The 26,725-nt window shown below is 41.7% G+C and overlaps 1 long non-coding RNA gene across 3 annotated transcripts; it reads left to right on the top strand.

The window, feature by feature from the left end:
- The first annotated feature begins 15,196 nt into the window (after positions 1 to 15,196).
- Positions 15,197 to 23,257, top strand: LOC142759246 (uncharacterized). 3 transcript variants are annotated; one of them, XR_012883114.1, is made up of 3 exons: positions 15,197 to 15,277; positions 16,185 to 16,337; positions 19,077 to 23,257. It is a non-coding gene; the product is annotated as an uncharacterized LOC142759246 (long non-coding RNA). The 3 variants fall into 3 exon arrangements; XR_012883113.1 differs by having other exon boundaries at positions 18,923 to 23,257; XR_012883112.1 differs by lacking the exon at positions 19,077 to 23,257 and having other exon boundaries at positions 16,185 to 16,338.
- Positions 23,258 to 26,725: the final 3,468 nt, after the last annotated feature.

Genomic DNA, 26,725 nt, shown 5'->3' with positions numbered 1-26,725 from the left:
CGTAAATATGAAACCTAATAAGATCTTGCTTCCCTTTCAGGTCTCTTTTGAGGGTGAGTCTGCTACCGGCAGTGTCTTCGTGGATTCTGGGTCTTCTGCTAATATTATGTCTGTGGAATTTGCTATGTCTCTAGCTATGCCATTGATTGATTTGCCTAAACCTGTCCCGGTAGTGGGTATCGACTCCACTCCACTTGCTAATGGTTATTTTACGCAGCATAACCCTGTTTTTGAACTCCTTGTTGGCTCCATGCATTTGGAGCAGTGCTCTGTACTGGTGATGCAGGGATTATCATCCGATTTGGTTTTAGGCCTTCCCTGGTTGCAGTTGCATAATCCCACGTTTAACTGGAATACTGGGGATCTTACCAAATGGGGTAAGGAATGCATGACGTCATGTTTTTCTGTTAATTTTATTTCTCTCCCTTAGGAGGTGAACACTCTACCTGAGTTTATTCAGGACTTCGCTGATGTTTTTTCTAAAAAGGCGTCCAAAGAGTTACCTCCTCATAGAGAATACGATTGCGCAATCGATTTGGTACCAGGAGCTAAGCTCCCTAAGCGTAGGATATTTAATCTCTCTAGTCCCGAACGTGAAGCCATGAGAGAGTATATCCAGGAATGCCTGGCCAAGGGTTACATTCGCCCCTCCAGTATCTGGTCCATTGGAGAGGATACGGGCCTGAGGAGAGGACGGGTACCCGTCCGGGATGTTCACGCTGGGGTATTGCTCAGGAGGTTCCATCTCCGGCTCCCCAATAAGCTAGGTCCACCTAGAAAGGGTCCAGTGGCCCGAACGCTAAGCCATGAGAGAGTATATCCAGGAATGCCTGGCCAAGGGTTACATTCACCCCTCTACTTCTCCGGTAGGTGCTGGCTTCTTCTTCGCAGGGAAGAAGGATGGTGGTCTGAGGTCGTGAATCGATTACCGAAACTTGAATAAGGTCACTGTAAGGAACCAGTATCCCCTTCCTTTGATTCCTGATCTCTTCAATCAGGTTCAGGGGGCCCAATGGTTCTCTAAGTTTGATCTTCGGGGGGCTTATAACCTTATCCGCATCAGAGAGGGGGATGAGTGGAAGACTGCGTTTAACATGCCCGAAGGTCATTTCGAATACCTCGTCATGCCCTTTGGGTTGTGTAATGCTCCCGCGGTCTTCCAGAATTTCATAAATGAGATGTTAAGAGACTACCTGGGGGTATTTCTTTTAGTGTACCTTGATGACATACTTGTGTTTTCCATTGACTGGTCCTCCCAAATTGAGCATGTCAGGAAGGTGCTCCAGGCCCTTCGGGAAAACAAACTCTTTGCTAAAACCGAAAAATGTGTGTTTGGGGTGCAGGAGATACCATTTTTGGGTCAAATCCTCACTCCTAATGAATTCCGCATGGACCCTGCCAAGGTTCAGGCTGTGGCTGAATGGGTCCAACCTGCCTCCCTGAAGGCGTTACAGTGCTTCCTGGGGTTTGCTAATTATTACAGTAGATTTATTGCTAACTTCTCGGTCATCGCTAAGCCTCTTACGGATCTTACTCGCAAAGGTGCTGATCTCCACTGGCCTCCGGAGGCGGTCCAGGCTTTTGAGGTCCTTAAGAAGTGCTTTTTCTCAGCCCCAGTGCTGATTCAGCCTAACCAAATGGAGCCATTCATCGTGGAGGTTGACGCCTCCGAGGTGGGAGTGGGTGCTCTCTTGTCCCAGGGCACCAGGTCCCTCACCCATCTCCGTCCCTGTGCCTACTTCTCCAGGAAGTTTTCACCCACTGAGAGTAACTATGACATTGGCAACCGCAAACTCTTAGCCATTAAATGGGCATTTGAAGAGTGGCGCCACGTCCTGGACGGGGCTAGGCACCAGGTAACGGTCCTTACCGACCACAAGAATCTGGTTTTCCTAGAATCTGCCCGGAGGCTAAACCCGAGACAAGCTCGATGGGCGTTGTTTTTTTACTAGATTCAACTTTTTGGTCACCTATAGGGCTGGGTCTAAAACTATTAAAGCAGATGCACTGTTGCGTAGCTTCATGGCCAGCCCTCCTTCGGGGTAAGATCCTGCTTGCGTTTTGCCCCAGGTATAATCATTTCCTCTGTTGATTCTGACTTAGTCTCCGAAATTGCGGCTGATCAAGGTTCAGCTCCCGGGAACCTTCCGGAGAACAAGCTGTTTGTTCCCCTGCAATTCTGGCTAAGGGTACTCAGGGAAAATCATGACTTTGCACTATATGGCCATCCAGGCATCCTGGGTACCAAGCACCTCATTGGCAGAAACTATTGGTGGCCTAGGTTGCCTAAAGACGTTAAGGCCTACGTCGCCGCTTGTGAAATTTGTGCTAGGTCCAAGACTCCCAGATTCCGACCAGCGGGCTTACTATGTTCTTTGCCCATTCCCCAGAGACCCTGGACCCATATCTCCATGGATTTTATCACCGATCTGCCTCAAGGCAAGTCGGTGGTGTGGGGTGTAGTAGACCGCTTCAGTAAGATGTGCCACTTTGTGCCCCTCAAGAAACTACCCAATGCTAAGACGTTCGCTACCTTGTTTGTCAAACACATCCTGCGTCTCCATGGGGTTCTTGTCAATATTGTTTCTGACAGAGGGGTACAATTTGTTTCATTGTTTTGGAGAGCCTTCTGTAAAAAGTTGGAGATTGATCTGTCCTTCTCCTCGGGCTTTCATCCTGAAACTAATGGCCGAACCGAGAGGACTAATCAGTCTCTAGAACAATATTTAAGGTGTTTTATCTCTGACTGTCAATATGATTGGGTCTCCTTCATTTCCCTCGCCGAATTTTCTCTTAATAACCGGGTCAGTAACTCGTCAGGGGTCTCCCCCTTTTTCTGTAATTTTGGGTTTAATCCACGGTTCTCTTCCGTTTCAACTGGTGGTTCCAACAATCCCGAGGTAGAGGTCGTTCATCGGGAACTGTGCACAGACTGGGCCCAGGTTTAGAAGAACCTAGAGGCGTCCCAGAGCATACAAAAGACTCAGGCCGATAGAAGACTTTCTGCTAACCCCTTGATTGTGGTCGGGGATCTGGTGTGGCTGTCTTAGAAAAATTTGCGCCTTAAAGTCCCGTCAAAAAAATTTGCTCCCCGATATATAGGGCCGTACAAGGTCATTGAGGTCATTAACCCTGTCTCCTTCCGACTGGAGTTACCCCCGTCTTTTCGAAAACACGACGTGTTTCATGCCTCCCTCCTGAAACGCTGCTCCCCGTCCTTGGCTACCTCGAGGAAACCTCCGGTCCCTGTTCTCACCCCTGAAGTGGTAGAATTCGAGGTGGCCAAGATTGTGGACAGCAGGATGGTCCAAGGCTCCCTCCAGTACCTGGTCCATTGGAGAGGATACGGGCCTGAGGAGAGGACTTGGGTACCCGCCCGGGATGTTCACACTGGGGTATTGCTCAGGAGGTTCCATCTTCAGTTCCCCAATAAGCCAGGTCCACCTAGAAAGGTTCCAGTGGCCCTCATAAAGGGGGGGGGGTACTGTAAAGGATCTGCCAGACACAGCTTCTGTGTTGACGCCCGTGGTTAATCAGTCTGCACCTGCTCCTAAGTCTGATAGAGAAACTCGATCTGCTACCACTATGGCTGGTAGGCTCAGGACTGGGAGAACCTATCACAGCCTGGCCAGATGGTTCTAGCTCCCGCCCTCGGTCTATCTGCTTGTCTCTGCTTGTGATTCTTTCCTGTTTCCTGGCTCTGCTGCTCCTGCTATTATTATTGACCTTGCTTCATTTTGACCCTGGCTTTACTGACTACACTCCTGTTCTGCGTTTGGTACCTCGTACACTCCTGGTTTGACTTGGCTCGTTCACTACGCCTGTTGCTCACGGTGTTGCCGTGGGCAACTGCCCCATTTCCCTTAGCTTCTGTGTACCCTTGTCTGTTTGTCTGTCGTGCACATATTGAGCGTAGGGACAGTTGCCCAGTTGTACGCCGTCGCCTAGGACGGGCCATGCAAGTAGGTAGGGACTGAGTGGCGGGTAGATTAGGGCTCACCTGTCTGTCTCCCTAACCCGTCATTACAATAATGCCCCTATAGCTGCCCCCACACCGTATGATGCCCCCATACAATATAAAGCCAACATTGATGGCCAACAAAGTATAATGTCCACACAAATGACCCCATACAGTATAATGTCCCATAGTTGCCCCATACAGTATCATGCCCCCATACAGTATAATGCCCCCATAGCTGCCCCATACAGTATAAGGCCCACATAGATGCCCCATATAGTACGGTATAATGCCAGCACAGATGCCCCCATACAGTATAATGCCCCCATAGCTGCCCCATACACTATAATGCCCACACAGATGCCCCCATACAGTATAATGCCCACACAAATTCCCCCATACACTATAATGCCCCATAGATGCCCCCATATAGTATAATGCCCCATAGCTGTCCCCATACAACATAATGCTCCAATAACAGCCCCCACAGTTGCTCCATAAAATATAAATGGATAGTGATGAATATATGGGTGTAGTGTGACGTAGTCGGCGCATGTGCAGTATAGTCGATTCGACCTATGAAAATTCAGGGCTGTACTGCACGTACACGATTCAGAAGCCAAGGCGCGGGCGTGCTTAGGAGAATACGCGGCCAGGCGTGGTCACGGCTTCTACACTGCTTGGCCCTGTCAATCAAAGAAAGAAGGGTGGGACGGACTGGGGACAGAAGGTAGAACTGTTTGGCACAATGGTGAAGCCCTCGTTGCTGAAAAAAGCTAATTTGCATATGAAGAATAAAGTTATAATCGCTGCAACAGAGCCACGCGTCAGAAAAATGAAAACAGCGTTATATTCAGGTGAGGATACACTATATTACTGTGCTGCTGATTTGATAGGCCAATTTCTGGTCTGGACATGAATTGTGCTAGGTATGTACAACCGGGCATTATTTGCTAGCCTACTACATATTCTCCATCAGCTATGTGCCTTGTTAGGTGATATGGTGCACGCCACTTTGCAAATTCCAATTGTCCCCCGGTACGTGGTGAAGGAGAACCTCACGTTATTTGAGGGCCGCCATAAATGGACCTCTCCATACCATAGGAACGCTAAAGCCTCATGCACATGGTGTTCGGTCTGAATATATCGGCATGTTGGTCGCATTTCCCGGACCAAAAACAGTTCAGGGAGCTGGGCTCCTAGCATCATAAATATGTATGATGTGAGTCACTGCCTCCCCGCGAAATATACCCCGGTGTTCTAGCGCCTCCACTTCGGATCTCCCCGTCGCTGTTTATTGACATAACTACAGAGATGATGTGCTTGCCAATCACTGGTTTCAGTGGGTTTATGGCACATCATAGCTGCAGCAATGTTAATAAACTGTGGCGGGGAGGACCGGAGCGGTGGTGCTGGAACGCCGGTGGATCTGTGAGGTGAGTAATGCTTCTAGATTGCATCACTTCTTCCTTGACCACTTTTTTGAATAAGTTACAAAACCCCTTTAGGCCAGGATCACACACACACAGTTTTGATGAAGTTTTTGTGTCAGTTTTTTTTCTCAGTTTTTTTTAGCCAAAGCCAGAAGTGGATCCAAAAGGAAGGAAAGGTATAAAGAAAAGACTGATATATTTTTTTGCTTTTGCATCCACTTCTGTATTTGGCTTAAAAAACGGAGACAAAAACTGCACCAAAACTGTGTGTGTGATCCTGGCCTTAAGATTTTTAAATAATTTTGTAACTGTAAGTGCATAGCCAGATGTGGTGGAATTGCTCTGGAATTCCGCTGCGGCCAGTCCGCTGCGAAAATCAACAGCGGACATTTTCTTCATTGGTTTCCACACCTTTTTAGTTGGGTTCGTGCACACGTGGCGGAAAACTCAGCTGCGGACCATAGGCTGCGGTGCGGAATTTGGTGTCCGCAGCATACACTGGCTGTTGCGGACGTGTAGCGGACTTGTTGCGGACTTATTGCGGAATTTCTCCATTGACTTCAATGGAGTTTCAAAATTCCGCAATGAAATCCGCAGATATTATGTGTGTTGCATTGCGTATTGGTTTTACAAACAGGATATTTCTTCATTCTGGCTGGACCTATGTGTTTCGAGGTCTATAGCCAGACTGAGGCCTCATGCCCACGAATGTATTTTTTTCCTCTCGTAAATACTGGCGTAAATATGGGTCCTTGGTCACATATATTCGACCCGTATTGCACCAGTATTTACGGACCCGTGCCTGTAAATACGGGTCCGGTGTCACCAGTATTCCACCCATATTTACGGGCATGTTTTCGCAGAAAAATTGCACTGCACTAATCGGCATCCCCTTCTCTCTATCAGTGCAGGATAAAGAGAAGGGGCAGCCCTTTTCGTAGTAAAAGTAAAAGAAATTCATACTTACCCGGCCGTTGTCTTGGTGACGTGTCCCTCTTTCAACATCCAGCCCGACCTCCCTGGATGACGCGGCAGTCCATGTGACCGCTGCAGCCTGTTATTGGCCTGTGATTGGCTGCAGCGGTCACATGGGCTAAAACGTCATCCCGGGAGGTCGGACTGGAGGAAGAAGCAGGGAGTTCTGGGTAAGTATGAACTTCTAGTTTTTTTTACACGTTGATCTATATTGTGATCGGTATTCACTGTCCAGGGTGCTGAGAAAGTTACTGCCGATTGTTTAGCTCTTTCAGCACCCTGGACAATTACTATCCCCTGACGCCGCCTAGCAACGCTCCCGTAATTACGGGTGCACACTCGTAGTCACCCGTAATTACGGGAGCCTCATAGACTTATATGGGCCTGCCCGTGCCGTAATTACGGCCCGTGATTATGGGCTTTTTTACGTTCGTGTGCATGGGGCCTTAGATGAAATGTTTTAAAAGACAGCAGGAAGTACTCTTCATCTGAATACGCAACGGCTAATCCGCATTAATTTACTGGACATTTTATGCTGAGCCCCAACAGAATCTGCAACACAGATTATGTGCAGCATTGATGCGGACAATGTCTGCAGAAATACGCAACGTCTGGCCATGCCCTAACTGGGAGTTGCAAAGTTTGCTCTCCATGCGTTATCTCTAATTGTTTCCTATTTGTTTCTTTTTTGAAAATGAAATAAAAAACTACAAACAAATAAATAAATAGTAAGACCTAAGGCACGGGTCAGGCAGCAGGGGTCTGAAAATCTGAAATTAAAGTTTTGTCTGATTTTAAACAACTTTTAAGTAGATTTTTATTTAAAATATATATTTTAATATAAGGCTTCTATGTATCCTGTATAAGTAGAAGCTGTTTCGTTCTGTCTAAGCTGATTCCATCAGGTCAGCTGTACTGACGGCTCGGCTGAAAGCTGGTCCTCCGTGTCTCTGACATGCAGGATCCAGCTAATAATAATTATATCTAAGTACATGAATAAAATCTATTTAAAAGTTGTTTAAAATCAGATTAAACAATGATTTATTTAAAAAACTAATTTCACTTCAAAGGTGTACATAGCCTTCAAAGCAAATGCATTAACAAGTTACTGCCACCCCCTTTCCCTCAATGGGAAACTATAACTTCCAGCATGCTTTGACAGCCGTAGACCTTGGGATCTGCTGGGAGTTCTACTTTTTCCCTAGATTGCATTCAACAAGGAACTTCTTACGTTTTTAAAGTAATATTCCCATCTTGTATCTTTTAATATATACACGAGAAAAAGGAGTCAAATACTATTGAACCATAAAAAGCCAATTGTATAGAAAATTACAAATTTTATTGGACAATACAAAAATACATGGTTAAAATACAGACTACAAACCAAATCACTGCATATCTCCGCAGTAGGAGACAATATGGAGCCACGATAATATTTTATATGTGCATAGAACTGGGAAAGTTCCCAAAGAAGGTTGTCATCATTTTGCTCTAGAGTAAATTCATTAGTATAGTACGGCAAAGGCTAACAGAGTATATATCTATTCATGTCCAAAACATTTTGTTAGTATCCCCAATATAGTGTGTCGTTGTAAAAAGTAATGGGGGATAACAGAGGTAGTGACTACAAAGACTAACAGAGTATATATCTTGTTGTTTTGTAGGAAAGGATGGTTGGATCCTGCGCTGACAGAAGTTAAAAGGAAACTTTTTCCAAGGTTTAATAGTTCTTAGTTAAAAGAAGATTTTCATTAGCGTATGTAATATTTCTTGCAATGATAGGTTTAGAGGTAGGTAGCCTACGCGTTTCGGATGGTGTCTCCGTCCTTATTCATGGCTTAGAATGAAACAAATGACTGTGAATGCTTGGTTTAAATGTATTTGACCACAGGTGTGTATTTTTAATTGCGTTCCAGGGATGCATGATGCTGAAGCGCAACTTCGGACCCGCCTCTGTTTTACCGATTCTTTGGATTCATTATCTGAAAAACGTGATGGTGGTAAGTATCTTTTGGTTATCAGTTTATATATATGAAGTTAGTTTTTGAACTATGTCTATTCGTATTGTATGTTATTGTTCGGTGATATGCGGATATGTGAAAATGCGGTGGTTTGTTTATACATTTATTTGGACATTTTTTGTTTTGTGTTTATAACGCGTTGGGTCAATTGTGTGTGTATGGTGACTGAATGGAAAATGTTGAAAAAAGAAGAACAAGGGAAATATGGATCAAGGAATTTGTGAATGTGAGTTGATGACAATTCGTGACAGGTCTGCTAAAAGGCTTATGTATCTGGGTAGATATATAATGCTAGTTAAAAACGTATTAAATGAAGAATTAGAGGTAGTGATTTGTTATATACCTAGTAGGTATAAAGTTAGATATTTGTTGTCTAATGCATATATTTGTCAATTTAACGTATAATTTTTCCCCATTATGATGTGTTCGGATGGCTGTAAAATACTCTCGTGAGAATTGTATTTGTGATTGTGATAGTCATGAAAGTATCTGTTATTAATAGATAATGTGTCATGTCAGATTTTTTCATTGATTGAAGACTAACTATTGTGTTGTCAATAGTAGTGCATGATCTCTCTTTTTAAGTTAAGACCTTCTGGGACTCTTGTTTTGAGACGAAAAATCCAATATGCTTCTCTTTGAAGCATTTTTTCTTTCATGTTTCCTCCTCTTTTGGACTTACAGATTTTTTCAATTGCGTAGCATCGGAATGAATTTATTGTTCTTTTATGAAAAAATATGAAATGTTAGAATTTCTTATATAACTTAGGTGTTCAAGTATACGGATTTTTAATTTGCGGCTTGTGCAGCCTATGTACTTTAAATTACATTCTGTACATTCAATTATATATACTACTAGTTCTGTATTGCAATTGATATAACTTTGTATGGAAAAAGTCTCAGAATTGTTGGAATTTGAGAAAGTTTTTGTTACATGAGTGTATGAACATATTTTGCATGGATGTTGTCCACATTTATATGATCCTTTGTTTTCCAACCATGTAGTTGTAGGTTCTGTGGGTTGGAAGGCAGATGGCGATAGAACACTTCCTATTGATGGAGCTTTACGGGCTACTATCCTGCAACCGTCTTTCAGAATTGATCTTAAGTTGTCATCTTCCATTAATATAGGTAAGTAATTATTGACAATTTGTTTGATTTGTTGAAATTGGTTGCTTTGTTGTAGCACTAAAGTAGGCTTGTTTGGTTCCACTTTAACGTGTTTTTTAGTTTGATTTAATAGGTGGCTTCTATCGGTTTTAGATGTAATAATATCTGCTCTTTTGAGAGACCACTTTGGATATCCTCTTTCTTGTAACCTATTTTCGATTTGACTTTTTTCTTTCATATATTGGGTGTGAGAAGTACAGTTTCTCTTTGCACGAATCATTTCCCCCACCGGAATGGATTTTATGGTTTGTTTTAAATGGTTACTATCAGCATGCAGTATTGTGTTGCCACTGGTTATTTTGCGGTGGGTTTGTATTTGTATGATGCTGTCTGTCTCTCCTGTTAAATCCAGATCTAGGAAAGTGATTTTATTTTGATCATGCTGATGAGTAAAACGGAGATTATAATTGTTGTTATTTATGAATTCGTTAAATGACGGGATTGTTTTTACATCATCTTTCCATATTAATAGAAGGTCGTCGATATATCTACTGTACCATTCTATTTGTTTTTCATATGGATTGTTTGAAAATATATGGAATTCCTCCCACCAGGACATTACTAGATTTGCAATAGATGGAGAAAACTTTGCCCCCATTGAGACGCCTGATAATTGTAGGTAGAATTTTTCATCGAATTGGAAATAATTATGCGACATGAGAAACATAAGTATTTCTAGAATGTAATTTTGGAAATCCTTGGTATGGGTACTCTGTGCTGTTAGATGGTATTTCAGTGCATCATGTGCAACTTGGTGAGGAATGGCAGTGTATAGTGAGACTACATCACATGTTAACCACGTTAGATTTTTACTCCATTTTTTATGTTGGAAGGCTGAGAGTACATCTCTGGTGTCTTTTAAAAATCCCGGTGATTGTTGTGCAAGTGGTTGCAATAGGCAGTCTAACCACTCTGATAATCTTTCGAGAATTGATCCTATTCCCCAGACTATGGGTCTCATGGGTGGGGGGAGAATGTTTTTGTGGATTTTTGGTAAAGCATGTATTATAGGTATAGTTAGATATTCTAGGTAGATATACTCCATTTGTTTTTGGGTAAGAAATCCGTTGTTTACACCTTCTTTTAGCAGATTTTTCATTTTAAATTGTGTTTTTTCAGTTGGATTTTTTTCTAGTAATTTGTATGTTTTTTGATCTGCTAATAGATCTAATATTGCTTTTTTATAGTTGTTTTTGTCCATTATTACTATTCCTCCTCCTTTATCAGAATTTTTTATGATAATTTGTTTATTATCTTTCAAAGATTTAATTGCCTTTTTGAGGCGTATGGGAAGATTTGAATTCATACTTGGTTTCTTGGATACTCTCTGATAAATTTTGTAATTCTTTTTCTATTATCAGTTGAAAATGGTCCATTGATTCCGTTCTAGATGTTATAGGATAGAATTTTGGATTATTGGTGGTGAAATTGGTTGCCATGTTTGTGCACATTTCAACTGTTTCTGTGTTTAGGCTTTCCAAGCACATCATCGTTTGTAATTCTTGGAAGGAAAATTATTTTCTGTTATCTCGTTCCTTCAATTTAATTAATTCTATTTGTTCTTCTTTGTTATTTGTAGAATTTTCAGTTGTTGTTAATTCGTTTATAGGTGTTTCTGCTGAAAAGAAATGTCTTTTGATGGTGAGGTTTCTTACGAATTTGTTGATATCGAGTATGGTATGGAAAGGGTCAAAATTGTTGCTGGGAGCAAAATTCAGACCTAATGTTAAAACTTCAATTTGTGCTTCCGTGAGTGAGATGGAGGATAAGTTCACAACATTTAAGTTTGATGTAGAGGTTTCCGTGAACGGAGGCGACGGCTCAGATCCTGGTCTGTGTTTTCGGTGTTTTCTGCCACCCCTCCTCCTACGTTTTTTGACGTTTTAGATGTTTTGTCGTATCTGTAATTGTTGTGAAACTGATGTCTGGGATTTTCCTCCTCCGAAAAGCCATCCGTAGAATCTAATTCGGTTGAGCTAAAACTCACTTTGTTGTTTGAGTCTTTTCTTCTTTTATGTCGGTTTTGATCTTTGAGTATAGGTCTGATGTTGTTTCTGGTGTATTCATTGCGATTCCAATTGTAGACTGTGTTCTCATTATAATCCCGTGTATCTCTTTGGAATTTCTTTTTCTTGATCTCAGCTATCGATTTATTGAGTTTGTCAATAAATGAAGAAATGCGTGTGTCGAATGTATCAAAATCTGGTGAACTAGGAAATGCATCTAGTTTGATTTTGGTTTCGGCTATGTTTAGTTCTATTTCTGTTAATTTAGATTTTTCTTCTTTTGTTATTAGCTGCATTAGTTTGATTGAACATTCTGACAGTATTTGGTTCCAGGTGTCATTAAACTCTGTTGAATAGTTGAATGTCGGTGTTTTTCTTATTCTTAGACCTCTGGGTATCATGTTCTTTGATATGTAGTTATTTAAGGTTGTCATGTCCCACCATATTTTTGCTTCTTTTGTCATGAGTTTTTCATATTCTTGAAATGTATCTTTCATTGTATGATTATACTTTGTGGACGTACAGTGAAGGAAATAAGTATTTGATCCCTTGCTGATTTTGTAAGTTTGCCCACTGTCAAAGACATGAACAGTCTAGAATTTTTAGGCTAGGTTAATTTTACCAGTGAGAGATAGATTATATTAAAAAAAAAACAGAAATTCACATAGTCAAAATTATATATATTTATTTGCATTTTGCACAGAGAAATAAGTATTTGATCCCCTACCAACCATTAAGAGTTCAGCCTCCTCCAGACCAGTTACACGCTCCAAATCAACTTGGTGCCTGCATTAAAGACATCTGTCTTAAATTGTCACCTGTATAAAAGACTCCTGTCCACAGACTCAATTAATCAGTCTGACTCTAACCTCTACAACATGGGCAAGACCAAAGAGCTTTCTAAGGATGTCAGGGACAAGATCATAGACCTGCACAAGGCTGGAATGGGCTACAAAACCATAAGTAAGACGCTGGGTGAGAAGGAGACAACTGTTGGTGCAATAGTAAGAAAATGAAAGACATACAAAATGACTGTCAATGGACATCGATCTGGGGCTCCATACAAAATCTCACCTCGTGGGGTATCCTTGATCCTGAGGAAGGTGAGAGCTCAGCCGAAAACTACACGGGGGGAACTTGTTAATGATCTCAAGGCAGCTGGAACCACAGTCACCAAGAAAACCATTAGTAACACATTACACCGTAATGGATTAAAATCCTGCAGTGCCCGCAAGGTCCCCCTGCTCAAGAAGGCACATGTACAGGCCCGTCTGAAGTTTGCAAATAAACATCTGGATGATTCTGAGAGTGATTGGGAGAAGGTGTTGTGGTCAGATGAGACTAAAATTCAGCTCTTTGGCATTAACTCAACTCGCCGTGTTTGGAGGAAGAGAAATGCTGCCTATGACCCAAAGAACACCATCCCCACTGTCAAGCATGGAAGTGGAAACATTATGTTTTGGTGGTGTTTCTCTGCTAAGGGCACAGGACTACTTCACCGCATCAATGGGAGAATGGATGGAGCCATGTACAGTCAAATCCTGAGTGACAACCTCCTTCCCTCCACCAGGACATTAAAAATGGCTTGTGGCTGGGTCTTCCAGCACGACAATGACCCGAAACATACAGCCAAGGCAACAAAGGAGTGGCTCAAAAAGAAGCACATTAAGGTCATGGAGTGGCCTAGCCAGTCTCCAGACCTTAATCCCATCAAAAACTTATGGAGGGAGCTGAAGATCCGAGTTGCCAAGCGACAGCCTCGAAATCTTAATGATTTACAGATGATCTGCAAAGAGGAGTGGGCCAAAATTCCATCTAACATGTGTGCAAACCTCATCATCAACTACAAAAAACGTCTGACTGCTCTGCTTGCCAACAAGGGTTTTGCCACCAAGTATTAAGTCTTGTTTGCCAAAGGGATCAAATACTTATTTCTCTGTGCAAGATGCAAATAAATATATATAATTTTGACAATGTGAATTTCAGTTTTTTTTAAAATATAATCTATCTCTCACTGGTAAAATTAACCTAGCCTAAAAATTCTAGACTGTTCATGTCTTTGACAGTGGGCAAACTTACAAAATCAGCAAGGGATCAAATACTTATTTCCTCCACTGTATATGTATTATCAAACACTTTTGCTGCCATATCCATCCTCGAGGATGAGGGATATATATCTATTCATGTCCAAAACATTTTGTTAGTATCCCCAATATAATGTGTCGTTGTAAAAAGTAATGGGGGATAACAGAGGTAGTGACTACAGTTAAGTCTAGTCAATACCCATTTAGTGATTATTGAGAGGACCGAATAGTAGGCATAGCCTATCCTAAACATCATCTAAGTATACGGATAACCAGGCAAATAGCATGACAAAACATCAATTTAGTGGTAAAGCTAGATAAGTTAGTAACCCATGTGGCTCCTCAGATGTAACAGCTCCCAGGTATCTTGTAAGTGATGGCATATTGCTAGGATATGCCATCACTCAAAGGGGTTCTCTACTTTGGACAATCCCAACTTGTTAGAAGGGTTCTTTGACATAAGCTGATCACAAAGTGTCCTGCTGCTCACCACCCCCCAGCGATCAACTGTAAGCTGTGGGGGCATTTGGCACTAGGTGTTCAATTTCCCTGCAGCGCCAACACATGGGAAATTAAGCATTACACAGTGTCTATTGATATCAATGGGTTGTCTGTATAATGCAGGACAGGACAGGTTCACCAAAGTGAGAGATAATCTTTGTAACCACTTTTCACTATGTCCAATAGATGAGGATCCTGAACAGAGGATCCACCAACTGTTAACTCAGAACTCCCTAAGGGCATGTTCACACGTGGCGGAGTTTCTCCGCTGCAAATGTTGGTGCAGATTTGGGGCAATTACGTAACGAATCTGCACCAACAGTTGCATATTTGACAGGTAATTCAGACATTGCAGAAAACACAGCGGACTTGCCACAGATTTCAGTTTTTGCATTGCAAAGGCTGAAATCCCCAGTGAAATTCCGCTTCTTCTCCGCAACAGTCAGTGCATGCTGCGGAGGGAAAATTCTGCACCACAGCCTATGGTCCGCAGCGGAGTTTTCCACAATGTCTGAACTATCTTGCCTAAAAATGTATTGAAACAAATGTAAAAAACGGCCGCTGGAGAATTCCACTATGGACTGTCCAAAGCGGAATTCCACATCAATTCCGCCACGTGTGACCAATAGGTATTACTATGTACTATTAGGTACTAGGGTTTCTGAAAATGGGTTTTCTAAACTGGACAACGCCTTTAATGATCGGTGAGCATCCAATCACTGACTAATAAAGATTTTTTTTTACTTCTCAGACGTTGAGTTGTTTATAGATTGTTTTCAAAAGATTGTATGCCCGTCAGAGAATACAAAAAGTGCCAAATTTATTAAGATACATGCACCTTATAATAATTTAGGCCCAACTCCCACCCCCTCCATTTTGACTGCCATAAAATATGCCAATGTTAGTAAATGTGCGCCATTGACTCCATTATTCTATATCACATGTAACCTTATTATTGCTGGTACCTGCCAACAAGGTGGTGACCTGTAGCGCAGTACACATTGTTACATCATAAGATGACATCAACATTGTGACATCACAGGATTCCATAAAACTAATGCTGCTCTGTGTAACCGGAGCTCACATCAGGAGATGAAGATGAGAAGAGAGGGCAGAATACAGAATACACGTAAGTCCATCACTTTCCTGAAGTCATGACATACAACATACGACATCTACAGAATAAATAATTAGATAGCAATAGAATTTATCATTATCTTTCTAATATTTATTTATTAATTGCCTCAAATCCATTACATGTAGCATGACACAGTAGAATAGAAGATATATGTATAGTACAGTAGGGAGAATTTCTGCCTATAGCCCCCCCCCTCTATTCACTCATTGAATAAATTGCTGTATGTGGTTACGTGGTATATAATACACATTCTAATATTATAGTCTCTGTATGATCAGGACATAGATAAAGTATATTATATATTATACAGCGTGTATGAAAACTAGTGCAGACAAACAGTGGTGTTGCCCATAGCAACCAATCATAATCCAGCATTTTATATTCTAGGTCGCTATGGGCAACACACACTTTTTTCATCCTCACTTGTTATTAGGGAGATTTACCAGAAGTAGTGCAATGGAAAAGTGGACATGTGACCTACAGGAACCAATCAAGTTGCTGATTTAAAATTACAAAAGGCCACTGAAAAATAAAAGCTGATTGGCTGAAATGACAAACCCACCACTTTTCTCTGGCTTTACATTCTCCACAGCAGTGAATATGTATATTTAATTATCATACTTATTAATAAGATTATTATTATTATTATTATTATTATTATTATTATTATTATTGTTATAACATACCGGGCATAGTATAGACACAAAGGGGGACGAGTTAACCACATCAACCAATCAGAGTTCAGACATTGCACTGGAGAAGTAAGACATGGAATCTGATTGGTTGCTATGGGTAACACAGCCATTATGTGTCAGACAATTCTAATGTGGCTGTGACATCACAATATGTCTGGGGGAGTCTTATCATGCAGTGTAAAGCTGGGCTGTGTTGTTTACAGGTCACCTCAGGAGATGACAGGAATGCCTTGGATCATCACATTTTCATATTTGGAGAAGAAGCCAAACCAGAATACATAAAGCACAACAGCTCTGTCCATGGAACGCAGCCGCCCGTGTGCAATGAGCAGGAGCTCACAGATTATCAACATTAGGTAGAATTAACACCACACATGGAAAAAATATTACAACTGCACAATAAATGTAACATAAATATTGTAAGATAATATTAAACATGATATAACACAAATAATAATACAATTTCATGTACATTAATACCAAGTATTAACCTGTAATAATAGTCACAATAACGCGGCACAATAGTATGGTAACAACATACAATAATATATACAGTAATACCATACAATATATACATTAATACCAAACAATAATATATACAGTAATACCATACAATATATACATTAATACCAAACAATAATATATACAGTAATACCATACAATATATACATTAATACTAAACAATAATATATAAAGTAATAGCATACGATAATATATACAGTAATACTAAACAATAATATATACAGTAATACCAAACAATAATATATAAAGTAATAGCATACGATAATATATACAGTAATACCAAACAATAATATATAAAGTAATAGCATACGATAATATATACAGTAATACTAAACAATAATATATACAGTAATACCAAATAGTACATAGTAATACCACACAATAATATATACAATAATACCAAACCATAATATATAAAGTAATACCAAACAATAGTATATTTGGCAATACCACACAACAATACTAACAATGATATGAAAATAATACTCATATTCTTCCATAATATCACACCATGCATTAAAGGTTATATGGTCGTGAGTTACGTAAACTGTGCAGCTCGCTGAGCTATGCTGTTTCCGTAAGTCCCATAGAACTGAATGGTAGTTACGGAAACAGCATAGCTCGCATGCTACGTTGCTTCCATAACTGTTTCCGTAACTACCATTCAGTTCTATGGGACTTACGGAAACAGCGCAGCTCAGCGAGCTACGCTGTTTACGTAACTCACGACCATATAAACTTTTTCATGGTCGGAATTCACCTCATTCAGCCGCAACACAGAGCGACTGAACGTGGTTTAGGGAGCCCCTTTCAGGGGATAGGTGCGGGTCCCAGAGGTGGGACTCGCATCTATCTGACATATATGAAATATCCTGCGGATATGTCATAAATGTCTCTCATGGGAAAACCCTTTTAATACAAGCTACACAATAATACAAAACAAATACTTAATGATATAAGCGCTAATTCGTCGGAGGAGGTATAAGTCGGGAGTATTTCCCGACATATTCTCTACCTCTGCCAGATGCCAATGCATACAATTTTGAAGGCATACAGTGGCATTCCTAGCCCATAGGCTCCCATGTTAAAAAAAATTAAGATCGTGGGGTACAACTTTTTTTTACAGAATACCTCTGTATGGAACAGAACAGCAGATTGTCCTATTCCATACAACAGAAAAAAAGGTATACCGACATATACCAGTGCGATCGAGGCAAAATGGACACTCTTATGGATATGCCTATTGATATGCTTGACAAATATGCCAGAAGCTTTGCCAGCAGCCTGATACAACTAATAACACTTAAAAACACAAATACCTCATGAAATAAAGACAATAAAACCCTCACAATAATAAATTATCTCATAATATTGTGAACACTAAGAACTTGCATTAATATACACTGTAATACCTCAGAATACAATAATTATATACAAATATTTCATAATTTCATGAACACTGCTAGCAGAGGTTAATATAATTATTAATATTGCACAAAATAAGAACATTAAGGCTATGTTCACACAGCCTTTTTTGTCTGCCTCAAAAATTTAAAAGGGTTGTCCTCTATCGGACAACTGACGACCTATCCGCCGAATAGGTCATTAGTATATGATCTATGGGGGTCCGACACTCGGATCCCGCACCCATCAGCCGCTCCGGCTGCCGGAGACAGATGGCTCCAAGCATGGAATAGCGGTCGAGCTGCAGTACTGCAGCTTTGCTCCTATTCAAGTGAATAGAAGCAGAGCTGCAGTTCTGCAGCACGTCCGCTATGCAATGTACGGAGCCAACTGCTTCTGGCTCCATACATTGCATGCTTTGCAATGACATCCAGAGCACGCAGGCAAGCCGGAAAATCTGATCGGTGCGGGGTCCAGGTGTCGGACCCCCACATATCATATACTGATGACCTAACTGGTGGTTATCTGTCTCTACACCTGTTACGTTGGCCGTCACCAAGGGAGACTAATCTGGGGGTAACAACCTGGGGATCCCCTGCAGCGAAGTCCAGATCCCTGTATTGGAGTTAAAGGCTGAAGACCAGGGATTCCCTTAGACTCTGCTCCCCGGTTTAGCCCCAAGTCAAATCCCTTGGTGACAAGGTGCGTTAACACCACCCTCTGCTGACCCAATGACAGATACTCCCTCGAGCTCCTGCGACAGCCAACTCAAAAGGGGGCAATAACCAGTCTAGCCTGAGCTGCCCAGAAGAAAATGAGCGCTTAAAAGCCAGGTTCCTATTTCCAATCCAGAGCGTTCTTCAAACTGGCGCCATCTTCCAAAGGGACCACGGGGCTTTTAGAGAGCTTAGCTATGGCTACATCCACTTTAGGCAGGGAGCTCTACTCCTCCATCTGATCTTCTTGTAGTAGATATAGGAGTTTAAACCGCCTGTAAATAAACTGTGTTTTTCAGGAGTCTTCCATTCTGAGACCATGCTCAGTTTAGAGGCATGTTCCACCTTCAATGTTTTAGGCCTGCCTCAGGAGTCCCGGTCATCATAGGACAGAGAAGGATCTTTAGCCTCTAAATTGCTCGCTTTGATAAGATTATGGATTTTATCCACCAGGAAAAGAGAGGCTTTAGAGTCGTCTTTCTTATTTGAAGAAGAGAAGACTTCATCCACCATCCCAAGGTCATGCCATGCACCGTGGTCATCACTGAGCTGCTCCTCCTTCTGCTATGCCTACTAGACTTAGACCACTGGACGGAGGCAGACGTTTGGGCCAAAACATCTATTCTCAAGCTAGCAGAGAGGAGGCAATAAACAACCGTAGAGAGCAATTCTACTTCAAATATAGAATTCTTACTCTTCCATGGGTGATTAAACGAAATCTTTAACACAGTCCATGACTTCCTAGGGTGCGGACGAGGAATGACCTGACTCCCATCTGAGACAGTGCATGCAAAGCCTGCACTCATAGCTTTCAGGCAGGGTCACATCACATTTATGACAGCAGAAATGTTTTCTTTTAGAAGAGCTGAGACATCTGAGGACAGAAAACAACAATGTGGGTTGCAGTGCCTGCCTAGTAAGATGCAGACGGCATCATGCCAGTATACCCTGTTAGAAATAACAGCAGCTACATGCTCAGCATCCAACATACGAGCAAGAGCGTACAATGACAGGCTAGTTTCCATATAAAGCAGAGGCCCAGCCTCCCCTGGGGCTGTCCCTGGTCTGACAGCGACCTATATAAAATATGGCTGAAGTATGCCACATAATGAAAACCAAAGCGAGTATAATATGTAGAGTTGCCAGAGAAATTACCCTGCAGCGGTGCGACCTGCCCGCCGGATAGAGGAGGAATCCTGAAGCAGAAACTGGAGAACACCGGACTCTGAACAGCAACACTGCCCACCAAAAATGGTGCCTGAAGAGTCGGGACGCCAATGAGGCGGAGCACAACCAGCACGTGCGCCAGAAAAACCGAGCGCAAGCTGGGCGACGCTTCCTCCGATCAGAGCGAGAAATAAGGCAAATAAAAAAGAAACAAAGTAACTGGCAGCAGGGAAATGTAATCCCATATGTGCTGCAGAGGGGACGTTCAGGAAATAAACACTAATTCCTCTCAATATTATAAACTCTAATAACTCACTATAATATAAACACTAATACCTCACTATAATATAATCACTAATACCTCACTATAATATAAACACTGTTACCTCACTATAATATAATCACTAATACCTCACTATAATATAAACACTAATACCTCACTATAATATAATCACTAATACCTCACTATAATATGATCACTAATACCTCACTATAATATGATCACTAATACCTCACTATAATATAATCACTAATACCTCACTATAATATAATCACTAATATCTCACTATAATATAATCACTAATACCTCAATATAATATAATCACTAATACCTCACTATAATATAATCACTAATACCTCACTATAATACAATCACTAATAACTCACTATAATATAATCACTAATACCTCACTATAATATAATCACTAATAACTCACTATAATATAATCACTAATACCTCACTATAATATAATCACTAATACCTCACTATAATATAATCACTAATAACTCACTATAATATAAACACTAATACCTCACTATAATATAATCACTAATACCTCACTATAATATAAACACTAATACCTCACTATAATATAATCACTAATACCTCACTACAATATAATCACTAATACCTCACTATAATATAATCACTAATACCTCACTATAATATAATCACTAATACCTCACTACAATATAATCACTAATACCTCACTATAATATAATCACTAATACCTCACTATAATATAATCACTAATACCTCACTACAATATAATCACTTCACCATAATATTTTTTACAATACAATCACAATACAATACAATACAATAATACAATATAATCACTTCACCATAATATTTTTTTTTGTATAATAGAATTTTTTTTGCTGTCGAATTATATAAAAAAACCTAAGAAAATGTTACATTAACATTATATTAAACAAAATATTATGTAGTACAGACACTATCCCAAAGTCAATGCTGGAAAATCAACAATCTCCCCCTAAAACCCTGGAAAATATCACAGGGGGAGGGGAGAGAGAGACATTGAAAGAAAAAGAAAAAAGAGGAACAAACAAACAAAAAACAAACGTAAAAAACATGGCTCTTCAAGCAGCTACTAACACATTTTAAACCAGCCCTAAGGTCTTTTTCTGTTTGGGGGATAGTTCCACTATTCATCTGTTCCAGATCTTATATAAAAAAAATTCCCCTTCCTCTTAAGGGCACGGCCAGACGTGGCGGAATTGCTGTGGAATTCCGCTTTGGACAGTCTGCAGTGAAATTCTCCAGCGGCCTTTTTTTACAGTTGTTTCAATACATTTTTAGGCAAGTTAGTTCAGACATTGCGGAAAACTCAGCTGCAGACCATAGGCTGTGGTGCAGAATTTTCCCTCCGCAGCATGCACTGACTATTGCAGTGAAGATGCGGAATTTCACTGCTTATTTCAGCCATTGCAATGCAAAAACTGAAATCTGTGGCAAGTCCGCTGTGTTTTCTGCAACGTCTGAATTACCTGTCAAATATGCAAATGTTGGTGCAGATTCGTTGCGTAAATGCCCCAAATCTGCACCAACATTTGCAGCAGAAAAACTCTGCCACGTCTGGCCGTGCCCTAATACCTAACTATAATATAAACACAAATTTATCACTATCATATTCAAACTCATATCTCTCAAGAATATTAAGCTTTGACACCTCACTATAATACAAATAATAAGGCCCAGTTCACACAGCGTTTTTTGGTGCTGATTTTCACTGGGAAACCGTGGTTTAGCGGTTTTTGTTTGCTTGTGGAAAAAAACCCATCAGGCCCTATATTAGAGCTGATTTTGCTGCTAAACTTCCATTGAAATCAATGGGAGAGGGAAAAAAGACGCTGTTAGTTTGGAGAGGTTTTTGACCAAATACCACCACGGTTATTGTAGTTGCAAAATAAAATAAAAACCGTGCATTTTTAAATTCAAAAGAAAAGTTTGAGGCAGATTATTTTCTGCCTGTCAACTCAACTCTGTGTGAACTAGGCCTCATGCTTCACAATAATATAAACACTAATACCTCCCCAAACCCACTGTAAGGGTATGTTCACACGGCCTATTTACGGACGTAATTCGGGCGTTTTTGCCCCGAATTACGTCTGAAAATAGCGCCTCAATAGCGCTGACAAACATCTGCCCATTGAAAGCAATGGGCAGACGTTTGTCTGTTCACACGAGGCGTATATTTACGCGCCGCTGTCAAATGACGGCGCGTAAATAGACGCCCGCGTAGAAGAAGTGACCTGTCACTTCTTTGGCCGTAATTGGAGCCGCTATTCATTGACTCCAATGAATAGCAGCGCTAATTACGGCCGTAATTGACGCGGCGTTCAAGCGCCTGCACATGCCGGTACGGCTGAAAATACGGGGATGTTTTCAGGCTGAAACATCCCCGTAATTTCAGCCGTTACGGACCCCCGCCGTGTGAACATACCCTAAATGAGGTATGCAGAGCACAGGTACACAGGACAGATCATTCCCAGCTACTCACTGCCCGAGTAACTAGCATAGGATGGTACAGATCAGACGATCAGTAAGGGCACATTCAGACGTGGCGGAATTGCTGTTGAATTCCTCTGCGGACAGTACGCAGTGTAATTCTGCAGCAGCCGTTTTTTACATTTGTTTCTATACATTTTTAGTAAACTTAGTTTAGACGTTGCGGAAAATAACAGTGCGGAATGTAGGCTGCGGTGCAGAATTTTCCCTCCGCAGCATGCTCATTATGTTGCGGAGAAGCAGCGGAATTTCACTGCGGATTTCAGCCTTTGCAATGCAAAAACTGAAATCTGTGGCAAGTCCGCTGTGATATCTGCAACGTCTGAATTACCTGTCAAATATGCAAATGTTGGTGCAGATTTGTTGCGTAATTGCACCGAATCTGCACCAACATTTGCAGAGGAAAAATTCTGCCACGTCTGAACATGGCCTAACACACATCTAGTACTAGGATTAGCGCCTTTGATCCAGGGTTTTTAACTGATCGCCATTTTCTGGGGTCAAGAAGGAATTTTTCCCCTGTGATACTAATTGGCTACATTTGTCCAGGGTTTTTGCCTTCTTCTGGATCAACAGGTTTAGGTATAGGGTTGTCATTCACATTAATAAAATCTACAAATAAAATATATAAAATAAACATTTTTAAATATTACAATTCTCTTGTGTCTTTATTTCTCAGCATGTGGTGGAGTTCAATATCCTTTTAGGCTAAGTCCAGACATTTGTTACATGCGGATTTTGCAGCGGATTTGTCGTGGTTTTAATTTTTCGCATTGCAAAGGGTGAAATCTGTGGTGAAAATCCACTGCAACAGAATATACATGGTGCAGACTTTAAAATCAGAAGTGTGCACTGATTTTCACACAGAATTTTTTCGACTACATGTCATCCACATGAAAACCTCCATGTGTTGTACTGTAAAGTTCCATGGATTAGGGGTGCGAAATCTGTATCGCAAATCCACAGCAATTATGCCACATCTGAAAATTCTAATCATGTTTATTTCTATCTGCCTCTGGAACATTGATCAGGGGATTAACTCTATGAGGTCCATATACCCTAATAGGATATTACCCAATATGGAAAGTTGTTGTGATGAGATACCATTTTAATGGGACATTCTTGTAATACATGGATCCCTCTCTTTTGTAGCAGCACTGTCCTATGGCTAACAAACAGGGCTTTGGAACCCTGGGACTCCCCTCTATTACCCAGGTCTTGATAGGGCATATGTAAAGAGAAGGTAAATAAAAGACAAGATAACTGTTAATATGTTCACACATGGTCAGTGGTGTATATAGAAGAGAGGGAGTCCACAGCAAAGACCAAAATGGTCCCCCATTATAGTGCCAGGTTTTGACACTCAGGACAGAAAAGCCAGGTGCCAGGTATGTTTCCTCTTCCACGCCCTTTCAGCAATTATTGAGCTTGTTCCCCACTCTCTCGATTGCCAGCAAAGGTAATGGGACAAACTAACACTGGACCCTCCTCTATCCCAGGGTCTCACAGCAGCTGCATGGTCTATGGTGCATACAGTGTATATTCATTAACCCCTTAACCCACCATGACGCAACTGTACGTCATGGTTTGCACTGCCGTAAGGCACCATGAGGTACGGTTACATCATGGATTTATGTACTGTAAAGGATCTGCCAGACACATCTTCTGTGTCGACGCCCGTGGTTAATCAGTCTGCACCTGCTCCTAAGTCTGATAGAGTGACTCGATCTGCTACCACTCAGGCTGGTAGGCTCAGGACTGGGAGAACCTATCACAACCTGGCCAGACGGTTCTAGCTCCCGCCCTCGGTCTATCTGCTTGTCTCTGCTTGTGATTCTTTCCTGTTTCCTGGCTCTGCTGCTCCTGCTATTATTATTGACCTTGCTTCATTTTGACCCTGGCTTTACTGACTACGCTCCTGTTCTGCGTTTGGTACCTCGTTCACTCCTGGTTTGACTCGGCTCATTCACTACGCCTGTTGCTCACGGTGTTGCCGTGGGCAACTGCCCCATTTCCCTTAGCTTCTGTGTACCCTTGTCTGTTTGTCTGTCGTGCACATATTGAGCGTAAGGACCGTCGCCCAGTTGTACGCCGTCGCCTAGGACGGGCCATGCAAGTAGGTAGGGACTGAGTGGCGGGTAGATTAGGGCTCACCTGTCTGTCTCCCTAACCCGTCATTACAATAATGCCCCTATAGCTGCCCCCATACAATATAAAGCCAACATTGATGGCCAACAAAGTATAATGTCCACACAAATGACCCCATACAGTATAATGTCCCATAGTTGCCCCATACAGTATCATGCCCCCATACAGTATAATGCCCCCATAGCTGCCCCATACAGTATAATGCCCACATAGATGCCCCATATAGTACGGTATAATGCCAGCACAGATGCCCCCATACAGTATAATGCCCCCATAGCTGCCCCATACACTATAATGCCCACACAGATGCCCCCATACAGTATAATGCCCACACAAATTCCCCCATACACTATAATGCCCCATAGCTGCCCCCATATAGTATAATGCCCCATAGCTGTCCCCATACAACATAATGCTCCAATAACAGCCCCCACAGTTGCTCCATAAAATATAAATGGATAGTGATGAATATATGGGTGTAGTGTGACGTAGTCGGCGCATGTGCAGTATAGTCGATTCGACCTATGAAAATTCAGGCCTGTACTGCACGTGCACGATTCAGAAGCCAAGGCGCGGGCGTGCTTAGGAGAATACGCGGCCAGGCGTGGTCACGGCTTCTACACTGCTTGGCCCTCTCAATCAAAGAAAGAAGGGTGGGACGGACTGGGGACAGAAGGTAGAACTGTTTGGCACAATGGTGAAGCCCTCGTTGCTGAAAAAAGCTAATTTGCATATGAATAATAAAGTTATAATCGCTGCAACAGAGCCACGCGTCAGAAAAATTAAAACAGCGTTATATTCAGGTGAGGCTACACTATATTACTGTGCTGCTGATTTGATAGGCCAATTTCTGGTCACAGACTCCCTTTAAAGTGGACATGAATTGTGCTAGGTATGTACAACTGGGCATTATTTGCTAGCCTACTACATATTCTCCATCAGCTATGTGCCTTGTTAGGTGATATGGTGCACGCCACTTTGCAAATTCCAATTGTCCAATTGTACGTGGTGAAGGAGAACCTCACGTTATTTGAGGGCCGCCATAAATGGACTGCTCCATACCATAGGAACGCTAAAGCCTCATGCACACGACCGTGTTTGGTCTGAATATATCGGCATATTGGTCGCATTTCCCGGACCGAAAACAGTTCAGGGAGCTGGGCTCCTAGCATCATAAATATGTATGATGTGAGTCACTGCCTCCCCGCGAAATATACGCTGGTGTTCTAGCGCCACCACTTCGGATCTCCCCGCCGCTGTTTATTGACATAACTACAGAGCTGCAGCAATGTTAATAAACTGTGGCGGGGAGGACCGGAGCGGTGGTGCTGGAACGCCGGTGGATCTGTGAGGTGAGTAATGCTTCTAGATTGCATCACTTCTTCCTTGACCACTTTTTTGAATAAGTCACAAAACCCCTTTAGGCCAGGATCACACACACACAGTTTTGATGAAGTTTTTGTGGCAGTTTTTTCCTCAGTTTTTTTTTTAGCCGAAGCCAGAAGAGGATCCAAAAGGAAGGAAAGGTATAAAGAAAAGACTGATATATTTTTTTGCTTTTGCATCCACTTCTGTATTTGGCTTAAAAAACGGAGACAAAAACTGCACCAAAACTGTGTGTGTGATCCTGGCCTTAAGATTTTTAAATAATTTGTAACTGTAAGTGCATAGCCAGATGTGGTGGAATTGCTGTGGAATTCTGCTGCGGCCAGTCCGCTGCGGAAATCCACAGCGGACATTTTCTTCATTGGTTTCCACACCTTTTTAGTTAGGTTTGTGCACACGTGGCGGAAAACTCTGCTGCGGACCATAGGCTGCGGTGCGGAATTTGGTGTCCGCAGCATACACTGGCTGTTGCGGACGTGTAGCGGACTTGTTGCGGACTTATTGCGGAATTTCTCCATTGACTTCAATGGAGTTTCAAAATTCCGCAATTAAATCCGCAGATGTTATGTGTGTTGCATTGCGTATTGGT

This window comes from Rhinoderma darwinii, chromosome 4, assembly GCF_050947455.1.
Source record: "Rhinoderma darwinii isolate aRhiDar2 chromosome 4, aRhiDar2.hap1, whole genome shotgun sequence".
In the NCBI taxonomy this organism is placed as follows: domain Eukaryota; kingdom Metazoa; phylum Chordata; class Amphibia; order Anura; family Rhinodermatidae; genus Rhinoderma; species Rhinoderma darwinii.
The sequence above is the reverse complement of the archived record's forward strand: the minus strand, read 5'-3'. Positions and strand labels throughout refer to the sequence as shown.